Raw genomic sequence first — 25,683 nt, 5'->3', positions numbered from 1 at the left:
CAGTAGCCGACCCCTTTTTTTCACCTGCGCGAGGTGGGTTCATATGGAGATCTGTATCGAGCATGGAGAGTCACGCACTGATGTCCATTATCCCCCGTCTCATTGTGCAGATGCCATCGATCAGCCAGCAGAGGTCGTAATTGCAGCAGTTATGAGGAATCTCTACAGCCCTCCCTCCCTCAGACGAGTCAGTTACTGTCCACATACACTGATCAGCCATAACATTAAAACCACCTCCTTGTTTCTACACTTACTGTCCATTTTATCAGCTCCTCTTACCATATAGAAGCACTTTGTAGTTCTACAATTACTGACTGTAGTCCATCTGTTACTCTGCATGGTGGTGGTGTGTTAGTGTGTGTTGTGCTGGTATGAGTGGATCAGACACAGCAGCACTGAAGTAGTTTTTAAACACCTCACTGTCACTGCTGGACTGAGAATAGTCCACCAACCAAAAATATCCACCCAACAGCGCCTCGTGGGCAGCGTCCTGTGACCACTGATGAGGGTCTAGAAGATGATCGACTCAAACAGCAGCAATAGATGAGCGATCGTCTCTGACTTTACATCTACAAGGTGGACCGACTAGGTAGGAGTGTCTAATAGAGTTGACAGTGAGTGGACACAGTATTTAAAACCTCCAGCAGCGCTGCTGTGTCTGATCCACTCAAAAACAACGACTTCCTTGTATTGTTCTGGTGGGACGGCTTTTAATCTCTCTTATTCCTCATGGACTGGGTATAACTGAGCTCGTGTGTGAGGTGTTAGCACGCTACACGTCTCTGCTTAGCCAGCTCTGTAGCTCTGCTACAGTCGTTAGTGGGAGGCCCAGGCTAGCACCTCATCACCGACCGCACTAATGAGGGCTGCTCATCCCATCAGACACAGATTAATGGTCACACGGCAGCACTTTGATCTATAGCATGATAATAAGCACTGATCCCGCCCTGGTAGACGTGCAGAAAATGTGAGGCTGAGCAAGTGGAAAGAAAAGAAATCGAATTTATATTTCTACAACATTTTCCTAATATTTCTCGTAGCTAATAATCATTTTCCCACTAGACCATCAATCAGAGTGACCGAAAAAGTTATATTAAATATTACATATTACATATTAGTAATATTTACATTAAAATTTGAATTGTGTCCCTTTTCTATTGTTTTAAATCTGTGGTCACATCGCAACAGGGGCAATTTAGTATCTTAAATTAACCTGACTGCATGTTTGGACTGTGTGAGGAAACCCACACAGACACGGGGAGAACATGCAAACTCCACACAGAAAGGACCCGGACCGCCTTGCCTGAGAATCAAACCCAGGACCTTCTTGCTGTGAGGCAGCAGTGCTACCCTCCGAGCCACCGTTCTTTTCGTCCTGATCTTTTGGTCAAAGCTGCAACATTCAGGCTTTTCAGAGCAACACAGCACACAAACAACAGACCAGCACCTGGACCCGGACCAGGTCTCAAAAAAACTCTCACTCCACCAAATGTAAACACACTCAAGCCTCAAACGACAGTCCAAGTGCTCAAATCCCTCTTGGAGAAAGTCATATATGTGCATGTGTTTGGGTGTACAGTGTATCACAAAAGTGAGTACACCCCTCACATTTCTGCTAATATTTCATTATAACTTTTCATGGGACAACACTATAGACATGAAACTTGGATATAACTTAGAGTAGTCAGTGTACAGCTTGTATAGCAGTGTAGATTTACTGTCTTCTGAAAATAACTCAACACACAGCCATTAATGTCTAAATGGCTGGCAACATAAGTGAGTACACCCCACAGTGAACATGTCCAAATTGTGCCCAAATGTGTCGTTGTCCCTCCCTGGTGTCATGTGTCAAGGTCCCAGGTGTAAATGGGGAGCAGGGCTGTTAAATTTGGTGTTTTGGGTACAATTCTCTCATACTGGCCACTGGATATTCAACATGGCACCTCATGGCAAAGAACTCTCTGAGGATGTGAGAAATAGAATTGTTGCTCTCCACAAAGATGGCCTGGGCTATAAGAAGATTGCTAACACCCTGAAACTGAGCTACAGCATGGTGGCCAAGGTCATACAGCGGTTTTCCAGGACAGGTTCCACTCGGAACAGGCTTCGCCAGGGTCGACCAAAGAAGTTGAGTCCACGTGTTCGGCGTCATATCCAGAGTTTGGCTTTAAAAAATAGACACATGAGTGCTGCCAGCATTGCTGCAGAGGTTGAAGACGTGGGAGGTCAGCCTGTCAGTGCTCAGACCATACGCCGCACACTGCATCAACTCGGTCTGCATGGTCGTCATCCCAGAAGGAAGCTGACGCACAAGAAAGCCCGCAAACAGTTTGCTGAAGACAAGCAGTCCAAGAACATGGATTACTGGAATGCCCTGTGGTCTGACGAGACCAAGATAAACTTGTTTGGCTCAGATGGTGTCCAGCATGTGTGGCGGCGCCCTGGTGAGAAGTACCAAGACAACTGTATCTTGCCTACAGTCAAGCATGGTGGTGGTAGCATCATGGTCTTGGGCTGCATGAGTGTTGCTGGCACTGGGGAGCTGCAGTTCATTGAGGGAAACATGAATTCCAACATGTACTGTGACATTCTGAAACAGAGCATGATCCCCTCCCTTCGAAAACTGGGCCTCATGGCAGTTTTCCAACAGGATAACGACCCCAAACACAACCTCCAAGATGACAACTGCCTTGCTGAGGAAGCTGAAGGTAAAGGTGATGGACTAAACCCAATTGAGCACCTGTGGCGCATCCTCAAGTGGAAGGTGGAGGAGTTCAAGGTGTCTAACATCCACCAGCTCCGTGATGTCATCATGGAGGAGTGGAAGAGGATTCCAGTAGCAACCTGTGCAGCTCTGGTGAATTCCATGCCCAGGAGGGTTAAGGCAGTGCTGGATAATAATGGTGGTCACACAAAATATTGACACTTTGGGCACAATTTGGACATGTTCACTGTGGGGTGTACTCACTTATGTTGCCAGCCATTTAGACATTAATGGCTGTGTGTTGAGTTATTTTCAGAAGACAGTAAATCTACACTGCTATACAAGCTGTACACTGACTACTCTAAGTTATATCCAAGTTTTATTTCTATAGTGTTGTCCCATGAAAAGATATAATGAAATATTTGCAGAAATGTGAGGGGTGTACTCACTTTTGTGATACACTGTATTTGTGTTGTAACTGTTTTACATCAAACACACACACACACACACACACGCACACACACACACGCACACACACACACACACACACGCACACACACACTCAGCATGACGATTAATGAATGTGCACTCAAATCCTTTAGTCACCGAGGAGTTTGTAATAAATCACAGTGACGATGTGCAGCGACACCGCCGACAGTTTGCAGTGTGAGAGTGTTTGCTGCATTTTGGCACACTCATTCACACACACACACACACACACACACACACACAACACACACACACACACACACACACACACACACACACCACTCACTCTTTTTTGACATGAGTAAGTTCACATCAGTATGAGAATGAGTTTGACCTTGGACCCTGCGTGTGTGCTCGGGAGTCACGGTCAGTGGTTTTATTAACATACTGAGGGTACATCACACACACACACACACACACACACACACACACATACACACACACAGAAAGCCAGAGAGTATTAAACACACACACACACACACACACACACAGAAAGCCAAAGTGTATCACACACACACACAGAAAGCCAGAGAGTATTAAACACACACATACACACACACAGAAAGCCAGAGAGTATTAAACACACACACACACACACACACACACAGAAAGCCAAAGTGTATCACACACACACACACAGAAAGCCAGAGAGTATTAAACACACACATACACACACACACACACACACACACAGAAAGCCAAAGTGTATCACACACACACACACACACACACAGAAAGCCAGAGTATTAAACACACACACACACACACACACACACACACAGAAAGCCAAAGTGTATCACACACACACACACACACACACAGAAAGCCAGAGTGTATTAAACACACACACACACACACACACACAGAAAGCCAAAGTGTATCACACACACACACACACACAGAAAGCCAGAGAGTATTAAACACACACACACACACACACACACACACAGAAAGCCAAAGTGTATCACACACACACACACACACACACACACAGAGAAAGCCAGAGTGCACTACACACGGCCTGACTGTATCACACACACACACACACACACGCACGCACGCGCACACACAAACACACAGCATGAGTGATAAAATCTCACTTCCAATCTCGCAGTTCTCCCATAATAATCCTATTATAATCACTCATGGGGCAGTCGCTAAAACACTGTAGTTTTAGTTTAAGTTTTAGTCTTGTGTAGTTCAGGTTATTTTAATCCTAAACCCACTTTGTGATAGACTGTAACACCCGCCCCGCCCCGCCCCCCGTTTGGAGTCCCCCGGTGTCGCCGGACCAAATGTGACCACACCAGAATGTACGTATTACTATTCTGGAACATTTGTGATGGCTGAACCCATATAAACCAGTTTTGTTAGGAGTTGGAAGCTACATGCTAGTCCGCGTGAGACGTTAGCTTACTTATGGAGCGCAGTCGAGTGTTTTGGATGTTCACGTTCCCATATCGAAGCATGAATTCATGTTTTTTATTTAAACAAACCACATATTCGCCCACACCTACTCTGTTTGTGTGTGTGTGTGTGTGTGTGTGAGACTACAGTGTATAACAGGCTGCTATTGTTCTAGACCGGTCACTTCAGAATTATTAATGATCCAAGGTCGGTCCTTCATGCTTCTCATGCACTCAAAATAAACCAGGCTCTCAGATTTTAAAGTACTACACACACACACACACACACACACACAATGGGCTCATGCTTTCAGTTTTGATATTTCAGGGTTTTACAGTCACACAGTGAGAATTATGATGGGAAGGTTAATGGTTCGAGTCCCACCACCACCAACACTTTTGGGCCTGTGAGCAAAGCATTACATTCGATGACAAATGTAAATTGCTTTATGCTAAATGCTGTAAATGTTAAGAGGGCAAAGCCGGGTCTGTTTCTCTCGGTCCTCTCTGTCTCTCGGTGTTCACTGTGTGGAATCTTTGGCCCTGACTTACGGGTGTGTCCCGTCCAGGGTGTTACTGTGTGCCTTGCGCCCACTGAAAAGCTGGGATAAACCGTCCCCGCCCCCGTAACCCTAATCGGATAAGCGGTTAAGAAAGTGAGTGAGTGTAATGTATTGCATTATATTAAACCCTTGATCAATTCAATAGTTGATCCTAGTGATTCCCAGTGGAACCCGGACCCACCACGACCCTGATCAGGCTAAAGCAGTTGACGAAAATGAAGTCAAAGAGAAATGAAAATGAAAAAGGCAAGGGGCGACATAGTGACAAACATGCAGTAGGTAGCAGTGAGAAGGGCCTGGGTTCGATTCCCCGGTCGTGTCTGTGTGGATTTTGCATGTTCTCCCTGTATCCACTTGGGTTTCCTCCTGGTGCTCCGGTTTCCTCCAACAGTCCAAAGACATGACATGAGTGTGTGAATGTGTGTGTGTGTGTGTTATCTGTGATAAACTGGCAACCTGTCCGGGGTGTTTCCTGCCTTTCAGCCAGTGAACCAGACCCACAGCGACCCTGACCAGGATGAAGCGGTGGTGAAAATTTTGGATTCAGACAGAAATATAAAGGAAATAAAAAGCTGGAAGAAAAAGGAAACGAGTGAAAATGATAGAAAGGTGATAAAAATTCAGAGCAGCAGATTTGTACTTGTTCTACTAAATAACCTCACACACACACACACACACATAATTACATCATTTACTTTGGCTGGACGTCAGGCATAATGCTAAACCACAGTCAGCGCCGCTGACATTCATGCCGTTTGACTAGCCAGACGTGTGTGTGCAGCGCCTCGTCCTCCTCGAGCCTTTTATCCGAATCTGAACGTAAATAAAAAGTGATTCTGAAATGAACTGAGCGTCTCTGCTCATCTGGACCGAGCTCAACCGGGTGCAGGTGCTGGAAAACTCACCGCCAGCGCCGATCCGCCATCAGGTTTCTATTTCCTACCGAAAGGATTCAAGCAAAATAAATTCAGCTCTTTTTTAGTTTACTTTTATAGACCTGGTTTATCTTGATCAGGGTCACGGTGAGTCCAGAACTAACAGGAAAGACTAAACACAAGGTAGGAATGTACCCTGGACAGACCCGGGGGGCTGCTGCGATCTTGGGTCCGAATCTCAGCGCTGCTATCAGCCGTCTGTCAGTCGGGCTTCTGCATGGCATGATCGGCTGATGTCTGAGGGAAGGAGGTTGAAACATTCCAGCCACTGGTAGGCGCTCTGGTTTCAATCCAGGAGAGAAATAGGAGGGTTGTGTCAGGAAGGGCATCCAACAAAAAACCTGTGCCAAGTCTGGTATTTGGACCAGATCCGCTGCGGCGACACCTAAATACAGGAGCAGCCCAAAAATCCACCTACTGCATGTTTTCGACCAATGAGAGAAGAGCAAAGTACTCACATGAAAACCACACATATTTTAATCTTCACTTTCCTTCTGGATCAATAAAGTATCTGTCTGTCTGTCTGTCTGTCTGTCTGTCTGTCTGTCTATCTATCTATCTATCTATCTATCTATCTATCTATCTATCTATCTATTTGTCTGTCTGTCTGTCTGTCTGTCTATCTATCTATCTATCTATCTATCTATCTATCTATCTATCTATCTATCTATCTATCTATCTATCTATCTATCTATCTATCTATTTGTCTGTCTGTCTGTCTGTCTATATGTCTGTCTGTCTGTCTATCTATCTGTATGTCTATCTATCTACCTGTCTTTCTGTCTGTCTGTCTGTCTATGTTTATCTATCTATCTATCTATCTATCTATCTATCTATCTATCTATCTATCTATCTATCTATCTATCTATCTATCTACCTGTCTGTCTGTCTGTCTATCTATCTATCTATCTATCTATCTATCTATCTATCTATCTATCTATCTATCTATCTATCTATCTATCTATCTATCTACCTGTCTGTCCGTCTGTCTATATGTCTGTCTGTCTGTCTATCTGTATGTCTATCTATCTACCTGTCTGTCTACCTGTCTTTCTGTACGTCTATCTATCTGTCTGTCTATCTGCCTATCTGTCTGTCTGTCTGTCCGTCCGTCCGTCTGTCTATCTATCTATATGTCTCTCTATCTACCTGTCTATCTAACTAACTATATGTCTGTCTGTCTATCTGTCTGTCTGTCTGTCTATCTAACTAACTTACACAAGAAGAACATGACAGTCCTCATAACAGATACCAAGGATCAAACTTCCTCAGAATGGTACCATGTGGCACCAGCTCTACCAGCTTCAACTCTGCCACCAGAATGTTTAAATTCACTAATGATTAATGCAGCATCGATATCTTATTTATTTATTTATTTATGTAGATGTGGTATGTCATGCTTACACACTGATTATGTGCACGGCAGGAAGACTAGGTCATTTTATAGCGGTCTGTAGTCCTTGTGCATCATTATCTAAAACATGATTTTATGTGAAGGACTGGCGACCTGTCCGGGGTGTTTTCTGGCTTTCGCCCAATGAATAGGATTCACTGTGACCCTGACCATGAGAAAGTGGTGGCAAAACAGACAATGAATGAATGTCTACATCCTCCATTCTTCCAGCAGTGAGATACCAGTCTGGGGCAAATGAGGGCATGAGACTCCAGATTTTTAAGTAATGACCCCCCCCCCCCAAATCCCTGAGCCCCATTTTTTAAAACATGGGCCCACCAGATGTGCACATACACACAGCCTCTAATCTTCCACACACACACACACACACACAGATGTGCATTATAGATCTAACCTGTAATCTGGTACAGGAAAGGAGGAGCTGCTCACTCTTCTCCTCCACCTCGTTCATTTCTCCAGCTTTCACACACTCAGTCTGACCACGGGGTCGGTCAGTCACACCCAATCTAAACGTCCGTTCTTATATCACATATCACATCGTGCTATTAACTATCACAGGCATGCAGTCAGAAATTAACAAACAAATGACGTGTCTCGGGTTGTCAGTGACATTTATGATAATAATAAAATAATAATAATAAAGATTGATGCCCGAGCGCTGGACCGAGAAGGAACTTCTACCGGCATGACCTAAGATGACCTGAAGTCTGGGTGAATGGAAACACGTCTCAGTACATGCGGACACAAACAGACTGGTGGTGTCGGCTAGAATTAGTCGTGGGAGAGACTTCCAGAACCCTGAGGTCCTATAATGAGACGTTCCTCACCACTGAACCTCCTACTTGTTCTTGCACACTTCCGTTAGCACTTAGAAAACAGATGTTGGCCTGATGTTTGGTAGTGGGTGCTTACCTACCATGGTTAGTCACACACCTTGACATTGTTAATAAGACAGACACATTAATGTCTCGTCCTCACTTAAAAACACGACGTCTCTCCACTCTACAGACAGAACCTTGATGTTGTTTTCTCTCTGTCCTTCAGGATTCCACTAGGAAGGGCCGCTGTGGTCAGTTTTAGTAAATGGACTGAACACAAACAAGCGCCCACGGTTCTGCAACACGAGCCACTCCAAAAAAACACAGCAGCCAATAAAAACCTCTCGCTCAGCAACAGCAGTCACCACAAGAACCTCGTAAAGAAGAAAAGAGACACGAGAAAAATCCGACGCAAGCAGATCCGACACAAAACAACCCGAAAGCTGCACTAGTAATTAAATAAAGCCAACAAAAGGACTTTTATCAACATTGAGAGTGGACGATCTAAATTAGTCCCCCAGTTACAGGCTTTTCTAATAAAACACAAACAAAAGGCGACATTGTTCCAGTTATTTTTGGTTTATTGATCCAACAAACTGTGACGCCGTTTCATTTTTACACAAACACTCATTTATTTATTGTCTGTGTGTGTGTGTGTGTGTGTGTGTATGTTTGCCAAGTGAATTGGACCCACCATGACCATGACCCTGACTCAGAACTATTTCTAGTAGCTCTAATTAGCCTGACCGCAGATCTTTGGACTTGCAGGAAGAAACCGGAGAACCCAAAGGAAACCCAGACAGATACAGGGAGAACATGCAAACTCCACACAGAAAGGACCCTGACCGCCCAGCCTGGGGAACCGAACCCGAGCCCTTCTTGCTGTGAGGCGACAGTGCTACCCACTGAGCCACCATGGAGAACATGCAAACTCCAAACAGAAAAGACCCTGGATGCCTGGCCGGGGAATAGAACCCATGCCCTTCTTTTTTGAGGTGACAGAGCTACCAACTGAGCCACCATGGAGCGCCTGGATAAAACCCTCACAGATACAGGGAGAACATGCAAACTCCACACAGAAAGGACCCTGGACGCCCGCTGAGCCACCGTGGTGCCCCAACTCATGGAAGAAAAGGGACCCTGGACACCCCGTGTCTCTCCGTACACAACACTAAGCTGCACTGCACTCGTCAAAGTGTAGGTGATAAAATGCATACGGCTGCTGCCCACGTGTCGGAGGGGGCGTGGGTTAGCTTTGTTCTCCTCAATCAGAGCAGGGATCGGCATTTTTGGAGAGGAAGCATGACGCAATCGGGCAACTGGACGCGCTAAAAGGGAGAAAATGCATAAAGAAAAAAAAATAATAATAATAAATATATATATATATATATATATATATATATAAAATAATACAAAAATAAGCGAATACAGAACTAAACGCTGTGCAACCTTTATGCAACCGCTAGCCAAAACGACCAGTGGAAAAACTCCAAAAAGTTTTCGGAAACCTCATTTCCACAAACCGATCTGAGGCCAAACGAGAAACAGAAAAGAGAAGCAAAAAGATCGGAACTAAAGCAGTCTGGGTACAAATACCTCCAGAAATCTATCCACATCACACAGTCATGGACCCAGTCACTTGGGTTTAATGTAATGTAGATTTTCACCAGAGTCGAACTGGAGTTTGGATTTTGGTTTCCGTGATTGGAGGTTTAAGTCCACCTTAATAACAGCGTACGCTCAAACCAAGGTCTTCAGGCCACCGGAGTCCAGCTGAGAAAAACCACTGTACGTACAACACAAGCCACAAAATATGCTCAAGGGCTGTGCTAGAAAAACACAGTACGGGTGGAGATGCTAAAAACACACGGCGTGGTGTGATGTGGGCGGGTGGAGCCGTCGGTCGTGAACATGCAGCAACACGAGAGTCTCATTCGATCCTCTCTGGTTTAGGACTTCCGATCTCAAAATGAGATGAAAGTTTCTGTAACAGCTGCAGTCCCAACCTTTTTTGCACCACAGACCGGTTACCGCTATACTACTCCACTAGCACTGCCATTCTTCTTCTTCCTCGGCCTTTGTCTCGTTCGGTTGCAGGGTCGGCTCTCGGCGGATCATGATCCGCATTGATTTGGCACAATTTTTACGCCGGATGCCCTTCCTGACACGACCCTCCCTATTTTATCCGGGCTTGGGACCGGCACTACAATGCACAGGTTTGTGAATCTAGCGGCCAGGTACCTATAGGACAATTCAGTGTTTCCAATTAGCCTGGTGGCATGTTTTTGGACTGTGGGAGGAAACCGTAGCACCTGGAGGAAACCCACGCGGACTCGGGGAGAACATGCAAACTCCGCACAGAAAGGACCCGGAGTCCGCCCTCTTGCTGTGAGGCGACTAAGCCACCGTGCCGCCCTATACTACTACTACTATTACTACTCACAAAAAGCTTTTTTCGCTGCAACGAGACGCTGCTCCCACCTAGGGGTGATAGGAGACAATAACACCCGAAGTGTGTTGGAAATTGTATTGCTTTTTGTAGCGACCTCCAATTATTTATATTTTCTGTGCGGCCTGGTAATAAATGACCCACGGACCGATCCCAGTCCACGACCCGGTGGTTGGGGACCACTGTTTTACAGCATCTATCAGATGCAGACAGGAGAGGGAGCTGGAGGCAACGGAGATGATGATGATGCGCTTCTTTTCAGGAGTGAGATGGATGGACAGGATTAGGAAGGAGTTTATTAGAGGGTCGACGTAGGTAGGATGCTTTAAAGAGGTGAAATTGAGATGGTGTGAGCATGTGCAGAGGAGGGATGAGGGTCCTAGCAGAAGGTCCTGAGGGGGTTTATGGAAGCAATGAGGTAGGACGTGCTGACAGAGGAGGAAGTTCACGACAGAGCAAGATGGAGACGAATGATCCGCTCTGGCGCCCCCTAATGGGAGCAGCCGAAAAAGGAAGAAGGTCGTAAGTAGTTGGGTTCCAATCAACCAATAAACTCTCCAAACTGTGTAAACAAAACTGACTGTCCAAAAAACACAACAATACTGTAATAAGGTATTTGATAACCATTAATCATTGTCTAATAAACTTGGTAAGCATGCTGGCGCAGTGGGTAGCGCTGACGCCCCACAGCAAGAAGGGCCTGGGTTCAATTCCTTAGCCAGGGTTCTTTCTGTCTGTGAGTTTGCATGTTCTCCATGTGTCTGCATGAGTTCTCAGAGTTTTAAACTACCTCCAGAAGCAACATGAGCATAATAACCGTTTACCAGGAGCTTCAGTGGTATAAAGCACACTGCCTTTGGACTCCAAAGCAGTAAAGCAAGTTGTTAGGAGCAATCAGGCATACTTTACTATTTGACCACGGTTACCACCCGGTTTAAGGGCAGTGGTAGCTCAGCGGTTAAGGTGCTGGACTATTAATCAAAAGGTTGCCGGTTCAAGCCCCACCCCTGCAAAGTTGCCACTGTTGGGCCCCTGAGCAAGGCCCTTACATTTAATTGCTTGCATTATATTCAGTCACAATTGTAAGTCACTTTAGATAAAAGATGTAAAAGTACCACAGCAGATCTGGTCCCCGTACCGGACAAGTCCAAAGCCCAATGTGTGAGTGTGTGGGGAGTGTCTGGGGAGTGTCCTACCTTGCACACAATGATTTGGACCCACTGCAACCCTGACCAGGATGAAATGACAGTAAAATAGACAATTATTAAAACACTGTGGTCACAGTGGTCTCAGACATTTGGCGCCCACTGGGAGCGTATGTGAATTAGCCTGGATCGAATCGTCGCTTGGCTGCTATACACTAGCATAGCGGTGCTAAACTATAGCGGTCAGCCCGTAAACGTGGCCGCATTTAGTCCCCGCGGTCAGACTCTGGACATGCCTGATCTACCACCTGCAGAGCCAAAATCAGTGAAAGCACCTAACAAAGCATCCAAAAATAGTGCCTACTTCACACAGACACATGCTCGAGATGCTTACACTCACTCACACACACACACACACACACACACATGCACACACACACACATGCACACACACAGAGTGGTGCAAGTGGCACTCAGATTCTTCAGAGGTGAAAATCCAGAGCCTGCACTGATGCTCAAAATAACCGTCAGTGATGGAACGATCCACCTGCTCGCCTGTTTCATGCAACATCTACACACTCCTGCACAGCATCTACACACAGAGCTGGAAGTCTACACACACACCTACACACACACGGGTTCGATCCGGCCAGGATTGTACTGAGAGCTTGGCAAGATTTCCTGTGGAACCTGGATGTTAATAATTACGATTAGATCAAATAACTGTGATTAAGCTAAATTGTAATAACGGATCAGTGTGCATGTGTGTGTGTGTGTGTGTGTGTTCAGTGTCATTACTAGTGGTCTTGTAGTGAATAATGGCATGCAAGCTGCATAGCTGGCATACGTTTTTGTGCGACCGTGACCTACAGTTGTTCCAGGTATACACTGGTCATTGTGTGTGTGTGTGGTGATCCTGTAATCAGTTAGACAAGGCTCTTCGGGAGTTTATCTCTTTCACTGCTTTAGTCTCTAATCAACCACAGAGACACACACCCACCCAACCACACCCACACAGACCCCCACTCACACACTCCCCACTTACACACTCCTCACTTACCCCCACACACAGCCTCTCAACTTTATGCACTTTTTTTAAACTGTATTTATTAAGAATTTCATCACTTTCCTACATCATCGCCTTCCGATGCATTTTTCCAGCGTCGCACACAAGGACAAACGCAGCTTTCAGAAAATACAAACGCATTGTCTCCATTTTATATATATACAGTGTATCACAAAAGTGAGTACACCCCTCACATTTCTGCAAATATTTTATTATATCTTTTCATGGGACAACACTATAGACATGAAACTTGGATATAACTTAGAGTAGTCAGTGTACAGCTTGTATAGCAGTGTAGATTTACTGTCTTCTGAAAATAACTCAACACACAGCCATTAATGTCTAAATAGCTGCAACATAAGTGAGTACACCCCACAGTGAACATGTCCAAATTGTGCCCAAATGTGTCGTTGTCCTTCCCTGGTGTCATGTGTCAAGGTCCCAGGTGTAAATGGGGAGCAGGGCTGTTAAATTTGGTGTTTTGGGTACAATTCTCTCATACTGGCCACTGGATGTTCAACATGGCACCTCATGGCAAAGAACTCTCTGAGGATGTGAGAAATAGAATTGGTGCTCTCCACAAAGATGGCCTGGGCTATAAGAAGATTGCTAACACCCTGAAACTGAGCTACAGCATGGTGGCCAAGGTCATACAGCAGTTTTCCAGGACAGGTTCCACTCGGAAGAGGCTTCGCCAGGGTCGACCAAAGAAGTCGAGTCCACGTGTTCGGCGTCATATCCAGAGGTTGGCTTTAAAAAATAGACACATGAGTGCTGCCAGCATTGCTGCAGAGGTTGAAGACGTGGGAGGTCAGCCTGTCAGTGCTCAGACCATACGCCGCTCACTGCATCAACTCGGTCTGCATGGTCGTCATCCCAGAAGGAAGCTGACGCACAAGAAAGCCCGCAAACAGTTTGCTGAAGACAAGCAGTCCAAGAACATGGATTACTGGAATGCCCTGTGGTCTGACGAGACCAAGATAAACTTGTTTGGCTCAGATGGTGTCCAGCATGTGTGGCGGCGCCCTGGTGAGAAGTACCAAGACAACTGTATCTTGCCTACAGTCAAGCATGGTGGTGGTAGCATCATGGTCTTGGGCTGCATGAGTGTTGCTGGCACTGGGGAGCTGCAGTTCATTGAGGGAAACATGAATTCCAACATGTACTGTGACATTCTGAAACAGAGCATGATCCCCTCCCTTCGAAAACTGGGCCTCATCGCAGTTTTCCAACAGGATAACGACCCCAAACACAACCTCCAAGATGACAACTGCCTTGCTGAGGAAGCTGAAGGTAAAGGTGATGGACTAAACCCAATTGAGCACCTGTGGCGCATCCTCAAGTGGAAGGTGGAGGAGTTCAAGGTGTCTAACATCCACCAGCTCCGTGATGTCATCATGGAGGAGTGGAAGAGGATTCCAGTAGCAACCTGTGCAGCTCTGGTGAATTCCATGCCCAGGAGGGTTAAGGCAGTGCTGGATAATAATGGTGGTCACACAAAATATTGACACTTTGGGCACAATTTGGACATGTTCACTGTGGGGTGTACTCACTTATGTTGCCAGCTATTTAGACATTAATGGCTGTGTGTTGAGTTATTTTCAGAAGACAGTAAATCTACACTGCTATACAAGCTGTACACTGACTACTCTAAGTTATATCCAAGTTTCATTTCTATAGTGTTGTCCCATGAAAAGATATAATGAAATATTTGCAGAAATGTGAGGGGTGTACTCACTTTTGTGATACACTGTATATACACCGATCATATTCATATTGTGTTGGTCCCCCTTTTGCGGCCAAACAGCCCTGTAACTGTGATGCTCTTTGTATTCTGACACCTTTCTATGAGAACCAGCATCAACTTCTTCAGCAATCTAAGCTACGGTAGCTCGTCTGTTGGATCGGACCACACGGGCCAGCCTTCGCTCCACACGGGCATCAATGAGCCTTGGCCGCCCATGACCCTGCCGCCGGTTTACCACTGTTCCATCCTTGCACCACTTTTGATAGATACTGACCAATGCAGACCGGAAACACCCCACCAGAGCTGCAGTTTTGTGTCTAGCCATCACAATTTGGCCCTCGTCAAACTCGCTCAGATCCTCACACTCGCCCATTTTTCCAGCTTCTAACATCAACTTTGAGGATAAAATGTTCACTTGCTGCCTAATATATCCCCCCCCCCACTAACAGGTGCCGTGATGAAGAGATAATCAGTGTTATTCACTTCACCTGTTAGAGGTCATAATGTTATGCCTCGTCGATGTATATGTATATATAGTCACAGTCGAGTCACATTATTATGATCACTTCCTGCGTTCGACATCGGCAGAGCGTAGCTCATGAAGGAAGCCACGTTTCGTGAGCTGGCTTGGTGGGTATATAAGGTGTGCGATAGGCTGTCGGCACACGTATCCCTCTGTACTGTCATGGGTAAAACAGCTGATTTATCAGAGTTGCAACAAGGAATAATGATTGGTTTTTCGAGCCAAGGGTGGCCGTATTTCTGAAACTGCGCAGTTTGTGAACTGTGGTGAAAGTGTATCGTGAGTGGACAAGTGGCACCATAGTGAACAAGCGACGTGGAACAGCGGCTACGAAGGTGCGTGAGAGAAAACTGACACTCTACAGTGGAAAACAAACCAGAGGGCTACCAGACGTGTGTCTAAAACAACAGTTCAGCAAACCCTACTGCGTACGGGGCTCCGAAGCAGACGAATGGTCACCGCACCCCTAACAAAGTTGCATAAAAGGCTTCAATTTTCATGGCATTTACATGTGATTTAATCTCTTCTTTGTGCTCTTTTGAATTATTTGTAATAGTGTTTGGGAATTGGGTTTGTACATACAATCACGGTGGTGTTGAACGGCTCCCAGTACACGAGTTGTGATGTAATTTTGTACGCGCTGACCCCACAAACCTGTCAGTACTTTACTGAACGGTTCTGCAGCAGCACATGAATCATAATGTGTAAAAAATCTGTCCAGTTCTGGCTGGAGCTGGTCAGTAAAGTGCAGAGGTGGATGATGTGAATACAGTTCATTGTGCTGGTGTTTTTTCTGCTAAGTAACTACGGAACTGTGCAACAGTTTGTGACAGTAAAAAAAATCCACCACCACCACCACGTGATGCACCCCTGGGAGAGGGGTGGGGGGTTGCATGTACCCCACTTTGGAAATCAGGGGTCTGAATCAGTTTGTGCACACTGGTTCACGTGATTTGTTGGTTCTTATATTGAAACGTTTCTAAAGCCGAGTACGGTCATTAAATAAATGTGTTTGTTGGGTTGTAGCCAGATGAAATTGTGTGTTTGGCTGCTATTTTTCACTATTGTGTGACAGCATGTCTGGACAAGCCTGAAGGTCATCAGAAGTTATCTGACCAGGAATTAGCACGCTAGGAGAAAGCGACCAGCAATAACAAAGATCCATTGGGTTCAGCCTTGGAGGCTTTTGGTTTCCGACCTGACAATTAAATACAAAATTACACTTCAGATGATAATTCTTAAAAAAATTTAGCAATAAAACAGTAAACGTAGATAAAACTAGCAACAATTTCACATACATACAGTGTATCACAAAAGTGAGTACACCCCTCACATTTCTGCAAATATTTCATTATATCTTTTCATGGGACAACACTATAGACATGAAACTTGGATATAACTTAGAGTAGTCAGTGTACAGCTTGTATAGCAGTGTAGATTTACTGTCTTCTGAAAATAACTCAACACACAGCCATTAATGTCTAAATAGCTGCAACATAAGTGAGTACACCCCACAGTGAACATGTCCAAATTGTGCCCAAATGTGTCGTTGTCCCTCCCTGGTGTCATGTGTCAAGGTCCCAGGTGTAAATGGGGAGCAGGGCTGTTAAATTTGGTGTTTTGGGTACAATTCTCTCATACTGGCCACTGGATATTCAACATGGCACCTCATGGCAAAGAACTCTCTGAGGATGTGAGAAATAGAATTGGTGCTCTCCACAAAGATGGCCTGGGCTATAAGAAGATTGCTAACACCCTGAAACTGAGCTACAGCATGGTGGCCAAGGTCATACAGCGGTTTTCCAGGACAGGTTCCACTCGGAACAGACTTCGCCAGGGTCGACCAAAGAAGTTGAGTCCACGTGTTCGGCGTCATATCCAGAGGTTGGCTTTAAAAAATAGACACATGAGTGCTGCCAGCATTGCTGCAGAGATTGAAGACGTGGGAGGTCAGCCTGTCAGTGCTCAGACCATACGCCGCACACTGCATCAACTCGGTCTGCATGGTCGTCATCCCAGAAGGAAGCTGACGCACAAGAAAGCCCGCAAACAGTTTGCTGAAGACAAGCAGTCCAAGAACATGGATTACTGGAATGCCCTGTGGTCTGACGAGACCAAGATAAACTTGTTTGGCTCAGATGGTGTCCAGCATGTGTGGCGGCGCCCTGGTGACAAGTACCAAGACAACTGTATCTTGCCTACAGTCAAGCATGGTGGTGGTAGCATCATAGTCTTGGGCTGCATGAGTGTTGCTGGCACTGGGGAGCTGCAGTTCATTGAGGGAAACATGAATTCCAACATGTACTGTGACATTCTGAAACAGAGCATGATCCCCTCCCTTCGAAAACTGGGCTTCATGGCAGTTTTCCAACAGGATAACGACCCCAAACACAACCCCCAAGATGACAACTGCCTTGCTGAGGAAGCTGAAGGTAAAGGTGATGGACTAAACCCAATTGAGCACCTGTGGCGCATCCTCAAGTGGAAGGTGGAGGAGTTCAAGGTGTCTAACATCCACCAGCTCCGTGATGTCATCATGGAGGAGTGGAAGAGGATTCCAGTAGCAACCTGTGCAGCTCTGGTGAATTCCATGCCCAGGAGGGTTAAGGCAGTGCTGGATAATAATGGTGGTCACACAAAATATTGACACTTTGGGCACAATTTGGACATGTTCACTGTGGGGTGTACTCACTTATGTTGCAGCTATTTAGACATTAATGGCTGTGTGTTGAGTTATTTTCAGAAGACAGTAAATCTACACTGCTATACAAGCTGTACACTGACTACTCTAAGTTATATCCAAGTTTTATTTCTATAGTGTTGTCCCATGAAAAGATATAATAAAATATTTGCAGAAATGTGAGGGGTGTACTCACTTTTGTGATACACTGTATATATATATATAAAATATATATCCATACATATTTGTTAATAACTTGACTTGCTTTAAACTAAACGTATACACCGATCAGCCATAACATTAAAACCACCTCCTTGTTTCTACACTCACTGTCCATTTTATCAGCTCCACTTACCATATAGAAGCACTTTGTAGTTCTACAATTACTGACTGTAGTCCATCTGTTTCTCTACATGCTTTGTTAGCCCCCTTTCATGCTGTTCTTCAATGGTCAGGACCCCCACAGGACCACCACAGAGCAGGTATTATTTAGGTGGTGGATGATTCTCAGCACTGCAGTGACACTGACATGGTGGTGGTGTGTTAGTGTGTGTTGTGCTGGTATGAGTGGATCAGACACAGCAGCGCTGCTGGAGTTTTTAAATACCGTGTCCACTCACTGTCCACTCTATTAGACACTCCTACCTAGTTGGTCCACCTTGTAGATGTAAAGTCAGAGACGATCGCTCATCTATTGCTGCTGTTTGAGTCGGTCATCTTCTAGACCTTCATCAGTGGTCACAGGACGCTGCCCACGGGGCGCTGTTAGCTGGATATTTTTGGTTGGTGGACTATTCTCAGTCCAGCAGTGACAGTGAGGTGTTTAAAAACTCCAGCAGCGCTGCTGTGTCTGATCCACTCATACCAGCACAACACACACTAACACACCAGCACCATGTCAGTGTCACTGCAGCGCTGAGAATGATCCACCACCTAAATAATACCTGCTCTGTGGGGGTCCTGTGGATGAAAGGGGGCTAACAAAGCATGCAGAGAAACAGATGGACTACAGTCAGTAATTGTAGAACTACAAAGTGCTTCTATATGGTAAGTGGAGCTGATCAAATGGACAGTGTGTGTAGAAACAAGGAGGTGGCTTTAATGTTATGGCTGATTGGTGTATATATATATATATATATAATTCCATCTGTAATTCTGTCTCATAAACTTTGTCAAAGCAGCATCATGGAATTTCATTATGTCTATAATTTTTTTAAAGTATTTAAGAGGTCAATCAGTTCAGAAAAAGCTGCTTTAATTAATTAAGTGTGTTTTAAAGAGCTCGTAAAAACACTTTGCTTGTAAACACCAGCATCTGATTCATGTCTCACTTTGTTTTTCTCTTCACCGCGAGCTACACCAGACTATTAAAACCCGGCGCTTTCATTTCGTCGTGCGTCTGTGAACCCACTCGCTCCTCTCGTTAAGAACGCCTGGCTTGTCGGGGCTCGGTGGAAGGTTTATTCACACAAATGACCTCACTCGGCCCCGTCCAAATAACGGAGACGGAAAATGAAACGTAGCCGTTTTTCACAGACCGTGTGCAGGCGAACGGGGGCGACCAGCATACGATCAAAGCACTTTTCAGACCTATAGTGAGTTTAGGTTCATTTTTAGCATCTGTACGTTAAAAATAATAAAGGAAAAGCACAAAGCGAGTTCTGTAAAGACGTGGTTCGACTAGCTGTATGCAAAGGAGCTCAGCTCAACTCGGATTGTGAGCCAGGCCTTCTCGTCCAACATTAATGCCTGAATGGGCACAAATTCCCATAGATGCACACCTTTTAGAAAGGCGTCCCAGAAGAGTGGATAATATTAAAGCTACAAAAGGAAAGAGGAAGCGTTTCAGTATAAATGCACACGGTTTTGGAATAGGATGTACAAGAGGCACATGGTCAGGTGTCCCAATACTTTTGTCCATGTAGTGTATGGGTTCTATTCGTTTAGTCACAGAACAAAACCGTGTACAGTACAAAGAAATTCTGTTTTCACATATCCCAGCTTGTCTGGAAGTGCAGGGTCAAGGGGTTTAGGGGCCTTGCCCAAGGGCCCAACAGTGGCAGTATAGCAGAAGCTGGATTTTAACCGACAATCTTCCGATTGATAGCCCAAAGCTCTTCCCATTAGGCTACCACTGTCCCATAAGACATAAGAGATGGTAAGCTTGGTGTCCATATGAGGTTTCTTCCCCTCAGTACTCTAGTGCAGAAGGTAGATTGGCTCCTTTATTTTGCCTTGGACAGGGCAGGTAATTACTAGTTACACAAGATTCATCAGTTCAAGTCTTTTATATCAAACACAGTCATGGACGATTTCGTATCTCCTATTCACCTCACTTGCACGTCTTTGGACTGTGGGAGAAAACCGGAGCACCCGGAGGAAACCCACACAGACACGGGGAGAACATGCAAACTCCAAATGGAAAGGACCCGGACTTGAGAATCAAACTCAGTACCTTCTTTTTGTGAGGTGACATTGCTACCCACTGAGCCACCGTAGTCATATAACATATTCTGCTAGCACACCAGCACCGAGAGTCTGAACTCCTCAGTTCGAAACAGTCAATTGGGCGCCATCTAGCAGGCATAATTGGCAGTGCCTGCAGCAGACACTGATTGGCCACTGTGTCTACTAGGGCGGGATGACCGGACTATGTGGGTGGGGTCTTCAAATCAAATGCCATGCAAGGACCCTGATTGGCAGCTAGAGAGGCGCCTGGGCAGAATGCATAGGTGCGCATGGGTCGGAGGAGGCGTGAGCAGCAATATACCCACCTCGACTGCAATCAGGGATCCTCCAGCAGCGGAAGACAGATTGACTTCACTAAATCGGGAGAAAAATGGAAAATGCATAAATAAAAAGAATAAAAAGTAAATAAAATAATACTTTATAATAAAATCCAGACTGTCTGCATGATTCGTTTACAGACTCAAGAACCTGAAAACATAAAATCACCCAAGTTCAGTCCCAGTTGGTCCCAGCCCAGCTATAAACACCCAGCTGCTGTTCTGCTTTACTGCTAAAAATTAATCTGACCCACGACGTAACCAACATGATTTATGTTCTTATCACGCCGACTCACTACCGTCTAAAAACAGACTTCAGTTCTTCAGAATCAGCTAAAAAAAACTGGGTCTCCAACAAATCCTGAACACAGAGTTTCTGAAGCAGCAGCCACACCAGACTTCTGCTCTTCTTGCTATTTGTTCTTAAAACGACTCCTTTATTAAAAGGCCAGAGAAAACTGGACCAACTGTCTATCCTAAGGAAATACTGCAGCCACATGAACTCAGAGGTGAGTGTCCACAATGTTGCTGGTTCAATCCCGACCACCGACCACTGTTGGGCCCCTGTACTAGGTCCTTAAAGGCTGTACTAGGCTCAAAATGTATTCAGTTATAATTCCAAGTTTCTTTGGATAAAAGTGTCTGCTAATGCAGCAAATGTAGATCATAGATGAAGCCGTCTGTTGTTTTTTTTACTCTGGATGCTCTCCTTGATGCAACACTCATTATTCTCATTATTCTATCCAGGCCTGGGACCTGCACTGAGGGCGCACTGAAGAGTGCACCTAACAATCGCTAGACTGTTCAGTCATCACCTCCCATCAAATATAGCCAATCATGTCTGTATAGATGCCCCACCGGCCGTTAGCACCACAACTCTGGATCTCAGTGACGGTGGGCTAGCGTGATTTATTGCTGCACTACTTGAGAACCCAGAGGTTTTTTATATTATAAATAATTAAGAAAAATACAGCAATTATCACAAAGCTTTGATGTTACTGATACTTTTATGACATTAATGAAGAGACAACATATATATACTGTATATAGAACGCCATTATTAGTCATATATACATATACAAAATTTTTTCTTCACATATCCCAGCTTGTTTGGAACATGGGGTCGGAGCGCAGGGTCAGCCATCGTACCTTTCAGTTTGCACTGTAAACAAAAAAGACACACTATATGGCCAAATGTATTTGGACACCTGACTATGAGCTTGTTGGACTGTCGCCTTTTAAAAACATTTACCATAGTTTACTTCCCTACGTGAATTCATGTCAAACATCTCCAACCTACTGACGACCTGAACGCTATTGTCCATCTTTCATCTCCTGTCTCTCTCTCTCCATCAGTCTCACTCGTTTGCAAATCCCTATAACAACTCCTTTTTAAAAAAAAGATTAAGCAGGAGCTGCGATCTCGAGCGGCCCGTCGAGCACCGTGTCCGTCCACACTGAAAAAACAGAGCGAGCTGGCAGCTCTGTGGGGAAACGTGTCCTGCTGGATTATCTCCAGCCCTTCACTCGTTCCACAGTTCTCATCTTTCACCACGGTACCTCCCTCCACTGACAGAGATGAGACAGATACCCGAAAAAGAGACAGCTAGAAAAAGCCCTCACTAAAAGGCACTTAAAGACACCTTATCCTGGCACGACGCACTCTCGACCTCCGAGCATTTGTTTAAACGGACGGCCTGCCACCTTTCTGCCTCGTCTGAGCCTGTCTGAGCCGGAGTGAAACGTGAGGAAAATGAGATGATGATCGTATCAGGATTGCAGACGAGGAATCCTGGAGAGGAGAGGAGAGGAGAGGACAGGTGGATTTAGGGTTTTTTACTCTGTAAACATCATGTCAGAATTACGGGAACACCAGATGAGAACTCCACACAAACACGTTGACAATCAAAGAGAGACAGACCTAAGAAGTATTCCTACTACACACACACACACACACACACCAGACATCATCTCAGTCATACTGAACCCAAACGCTCGTCCCTCCTCAGTCGCGTCCATGTCGGGCGCTCGCTGCCTGCTGATCGGTCGAGAGATGGAAGCAGTCGGGAAGCCTCCACACTCCTCACGTCACACACACATCAACTGATTTACGATCTGCTATGTCCAAGAGAAGATGGTGTGTGTGTGTGTGTGTGTGTGTGTGTGGAAGTAGAAGCAGAAGCAGAATATCAGAAGAGAAAGTGTGGGAGAGTAAGAAAGCAGATGTGCAGGACACACACTCTCTCTCTCACACACACACACACACACACACACTATCAGTAGTGGTAAGTATTTATGTAGCTGTGAGATAATAAAGTCAGAGACAAAGTGCCGGGCAGAGTTCCAGTCACAACACACATCGGTTTGGAGCGTGTAGGAGGGAGGGAGGGTGAGGGAGGGTACAGAACGGGCAAAGGACGCCCCATCGGTTCACTCGGTTGCACCACAGTGGGCTTCAAAATCTGCACCTCAAAGTAGGAGTCAAATTTGTTGCCTGTGGACAGTGTAACCCATGTTCTGACCCTCCTCCAGATATTAATAGGGAGGGTCAGACCTCCCTAATCCCCCCATAACTATATGAATTGAGGGTTAAGGGCCCTGCACAGGGACCCAACAGTGCCAACTTGGCAGTGGTGGGGCTTGAACCAGCAACCTTCTAATTAGTCTAATTAGTCCAGCCCATTTATCACTAAGCTTCCTCTGCCCTTGATAAGATCTGACCAGATTACACCTCGCTGACAGCCAGTCGTGGTTTTCCTCTATAAGACGGTGAGACTACATCACATCCATTTGGGTTCATCATCTCTGTGCCGGACCCAGAATCGTTCCGCTTTAATTAAAAGCACTCGCTGAAACGTGTGATTCCGAGGGTGCAGTCGGCCGTACGACAGCGACTGACGGGTCTGGAATGCCTGACGCTGAGCAAACAGCGGTGGTGTAAAAGCCCCTCGCTTAACGTACACACCGTGTGCGTGTAAAGATCTCCGAAAACGCGTGGCGGGTCAGCGCTTCTGTACGACTGACGAAAGACTGGAGACGGTCCGCATTAACGCTCAGACACGAGTGCATTTCAGTTTCATTTTTAATCCTCCTACACCTAGAGATCAGCCTGGATATCCGTATCGCGCACGGAGAGTCACACGCTGATCTCCAATATCCCCCGTCTCAATGTGCAGACCCCATAAACCAGACAGCTCTGTCAGCCCAAAAGCATGAGAGCTAAGGCGGGTTCATATAGAGATCCGTATCATGCACGGAGGGTCACAAACCGATCCCCAATATCCCTTGTCTTTTGTGTAGGCTCCATAAACCAGACAGCAAAGGTCAAAACTGCAGCAGTCGTGAGGGATCCCAACGATCCTCCCTCCCTCAGACCAGCCAATTATTGTCCGTGTGGGTGCCCGGCTGGCCGATATGCCAGCACTGGTGGGTTAGAATGTTTAGCCTTTAGCCTGACTACATATCTAAAGTGAGTGGCACGGTGGCAAATATCATAAAGTGGGTGCTGCAACACAGCAACATGACGCCCAGAAACCTGGAGTCAATACCTACATCAGGTCACTGTCTGTGAGGACGTTTTGCATGTGCTCCCTCTGTCCATCTGGGCTTTTTTTGGGTACTCTGGTTCCTTCTACATACTAAAAACCTGCAGAAGGTGGACTGGCGCAGGAGTAAGTTGGCTCACACCAGCCAATTATTGTTCGTGTGGGTGCCTGGCTGGCTGATATGCCAACAGTGGTGGGTTAGAATGTTTAGCCTTTAGTCTGACTACATATCTACAGTGGGTGGCATGGTGGCACATACAGTGTATCACAAAAGTGAGTACACCCCTCACATTTCTGCAGATATTTAAGTATATCTTTTCATGGGACAACACTGACAAAATGACACTTTGACACAATGAAAAGTAGTCTGTGTGCAGCTTATATAACAGTGTAAATTTATTCTTCCCTCAAAATAACTCAATATACAGCCATTAATGTCTAAACCACCGGCAACAAAAGTGAGTACACCCCTAAGAGACTACACCCCTAAATGTCCAAATTGAGCACTGCTTGTCATTTTCCCTCCAAAATGTCATGTGACTCGTTAGTGTTACTAGGTCTCAGGTGTGCATAGGGAGCAGGTGTGTTCAATTTAGTAGTACAGCTCTCACACTCTCTCATACTGGTCACTGAAAGTTCCAACATGGCACCTCATGGCAAAGAACTCTCTGAGGATCTTAAAAGACGAATTGTTGTGCTACATGAAGATGGCCAAGGCTACAAGAAGATTGCCAACACCCTGAAACTGAGCTGCAGCACAGTGGCCAAGATCATCCAGCGTTTTAAAAGAGCAGGGTCCACTCAGAACAGACCTCGCGTTGGTCGTCCAAAGAAGCTGAGTGCACGTGCTCAGCGTCACATCCAACTGCTGTCTTTGAAAGATAGGTGCAGGAGTGCTGTCAGCATTGCTGCAGAAATTGAAAAGGTGGGGGGTCAGCCTGTCAGTGCTCAGACCATACGCCGCACACTACATCAAATTGGTCTGCGTGGCTGTCACCCCAGAAGGAAGCCTCTTCTGAAGTCTCTACACAAGAAAGCCCGCAAACAGTTTGCTGAAGACATGTCAACAAAGGACATGGATTACTGGAACCATGTCCTATGGTCTGATGAGACCAATATTAATTTGTTTGGTTCAGATGGTCTCAAGCATGTGTGGCGGCAATCAGGTGAGGAGTACAAAGATAAGTGTGTCATGCCTACAGTCAAGCATGGTGGTGGGAATGCCATGGTCTGGGGCTGCATGAGTGCAGCAGGTGTTGGGGAGTTACATTTCATTGAGGGACACATGAACTCCAATATGTACTGTGAAATACTGAAGCAGAGCATGATCCCCTCACTCCGGAAACTGGGTCGCAGGGCAGTGTTCCAGCATGATAATGACCCCAAACACACCTCTAAGATGACCACTGCTTT

The 25,683-nt window shown here is 45.7% G+C and overlaps 1 protein-coding gene across 1 annotated transcript in view; it reads right to left on the bottom strand.

Moving 5' to 3' along the window:
- Window positions 1-25,683, bottom strand: part of emid1 (EMI domain containing 1) — a 90,095-nt gene that overhangs the window by 31,414 nt on the left and 32,998 nt on the right. The window lies entirely within an intron of this gene.

Source organism: Trichomycterus rosablanca, chromosome 21 (assembly GCF_030014385.1).
Source record: "Trichomycterus rosablanca isolate fTriRos1 chromosome 21, fTriRos1.hap1, whole genome shotgun sequence".
Lineage (NCBI taxonomy): Eukaryota > Metazoa > Chordata > Actinopteri > Siluriformes > Trichomycteridae > Trichomycterus > Trichomycterus rosablanca.
Note: the sequence above shows the minus strand (reverse complement) of the source record. Positions and strands in the feature narration are given on the sequence as shown.